We start from the raw sequence: 2670 nt of genomic DNA, 5'->3' as shown, positions 1-2670 counted from the left end.
TGTGCTTTTTAGTGTGTTTCCTCCTGCTGGAACCAGATGTTCCTCTGCATTGCTTCCGCCAGAAGTGGGCTGCTCAGCAGCGTCTGTTGCATCCCATACCCCAGGGTGGTTTGAGAGGATGTCATCACCTCCGGTGATCTGGTCAATAGCTGCTTTCTCACCATCTGAGCAGTTGCAGGCGGTACATGTGGTAGAAGGCATATATCACCTCCAGGATAGTTGTGCCTTTCTGTTTTAAAAAGAAAAAAAACGTAAAGCTTCATGTCAATAAAGCGGTGTGCAAAGTATGAACTGAATTTAAGGTGTATCAACATCAAACGTTGCTGTAGATAGACGATGTTTACAGAATACTCATATAAACATAAATTTATATGACCTTAGCAGTGGTGCAGCAGATGGAAGACCAGTGTCCCTAACCACCAATATGTACAGAAATATACGATGGTTAGTATCCTAATCTTGTCAACTTAAGATTACACATTGAATATAGTCAATCTTACCTATAGAAGACAGATCTCTGCATTGGTTTCCTTATCAAAATGAACATGCTTTCCTGATGTTGCGTTCAGGAACAAACGACCTACACAGCATAGCAAGAAAAAAAAGGAATGTGATCTTGCACAATATCACTTGACATCATAAAACATAGAACAACAGAGTACCTCCAATCATCTTCGGATTAATGTTCGTGTCAACAACCACCTTTGGATCATCACGCATGCTTTCAAGCTTCTTGTGGAACGAAACGGTTTGACAGTCGAATAGACTAAGAGTAACAGACTCATCACTGCAGATTTGCAGCACCAATTATTGTAATTTAAATAATCAAACAATTCTAAGAAATCAAGAAGAGCTTAAAAAACAGAAAAAAAAAAATTTACTTTTCCAGTTTGAGTGTCACCATGACACGATTTTTATGGTCACTTACGGTGCTCTTCACCGAACTGATATTAGTATGCTACTTGAATAAACCGACATCGATCTATAGAACACAAATCCAATAAGCCTAAGCAAACCATCTAGATATTACAAAAACATGTTCGTACCTGGAAGAGCACTTGCCGGTCTTCAAGTCGGAGAGAAAAACTCTTGACATAGTCATAACAACACGAATCAGAATATTGCAAGAGATAGAAAATAGGATGATTTCGAAGCGAGAAGTACTCACATATTTATACAGATCCACAGGAGATACGAACGGCGCTTTGAAGACTCATAGTGGGCGATGGATTCAATTGCAATAAAGACGAAGTAATAGCTCCGTCCGTTTCAACCAGTGAAAGAAACTCAGGCGTCGCCGCCGGAAGAAAGGAGAGACGATACGCAGTTCTCTATCATTACTCAGAGCCCAACATGCATCAGACGGAGAAAGCCCATCATGGAACGCGTTAGTGAAACGCAGCGCTTCGGTCTCATTGGACACGTGTCGGCGCGAGATCAAGCGACTTACCCATGTGGAAGCTTACGTGGCAACACCAGAAGAGATTAAGCAGACCTTTATATATATAGATATCAAAACCTTTATAGGGCAAACAACCAGCCTGGTTTATATCGCCCTACACGCGTGGCCATAATAATTTTTTTTTATCGCATTATTATTGTAAATACTAAATAGTAACACCCATTTGGGCCATCCGCTCATCCCATACAACTAATCCATAGATTATTAGTTTATGTCCTCTAGACGGAGAGGTGATCCCACTCATCATCATCATCACCAACTAATCCATAGTTTATGGACATAATCGGCCCGATGCCGAGTTCTCGACAGAAACGCTTCGTCCTGGTCTTGACAGATTACTTCACGAAGTGGATTGAGGCGGAAGCTTTCGCAAGCATTACAGAAAAAGAGGTCCAACGATTTGTGTGGAAGAACATCATCTGTCGCCACGGCTTACCTTACGAGATAGTGACTGACAACGGCTCCCAATTCATATCGAACAAATTTCGAGAGTTCTGCGAGAGATGGAGAATCCGACTCAACACATCAAGTCCGCAATACCCCCAGATCAACGGCCAAGCCGAGGCAACCAACAAAATCATAATAGACGTTTTGAAAAAGCGCCTCGATCTTAAAAAAGGATGTTGGGCAGATGAACTCGACGGTGTCCTCTGGTCACATCGAACAACACCTCGAAGAGCAACGAAATCAACTCCTTTCTCGATGGCACACGGAGTCGAAGCCATGGCTCCCGCCGAAGTCAACGTAACCAGTCTGCGAAGGTCGAGGATGCCACAAAACGTCGAGCTCAACAGCGGAATGCTCTTCGACGCCCTGGACGCTATAGAAGAACGCCGCGACCAAGCACTACTCCGCATCCAGAACTATCAGCATCAGATCGAAGGTTACTACAACAAGAAGGTCAAGTCTCGACCTCTCGAACTGGGCGACATAGTACTACGCAAAGTGTTCGAAAACACCAAGGAGCTGAATGCAGGCAAGCTCGGAACTAACTGGGAAGGGCCGTACAAAATTTCTCAAGTCGTCAAACCAGGAGTCTACCGACTCGAGACGTCGACCGGCGAACCCGTCCCCAGAGCGTGGAACTCGATGCACCTACGACGATACTACTCTTAGGCACAAGTCCGAAGATCGAACACTCGAAGAGTGAATGACACCCTTGTCACTTTCACTCCCAAAAAAAAAAAAAAAAAAAAAAAAAAAAAAAA

This window comes from Brassica oleracea, chromosome C1 (genome assembly GCF_000695525.1).
Source record: "Brassica oleracea var. oleracea cultivar TO1000 chromosome C1, BOL, whole genome shotgun sequence".
Taxonomy (NCBI): Eukaryota; Viridiplantae; Streptophyta; class Magnoliopsida; order Brassicales; family Brassicaceae; genus Brassica; species Brassica oleracea.
The sequence above is the reverse complement of the archived record's forward strand: the minus strand, read 5'-3'. Positions refer to the sequence as shown.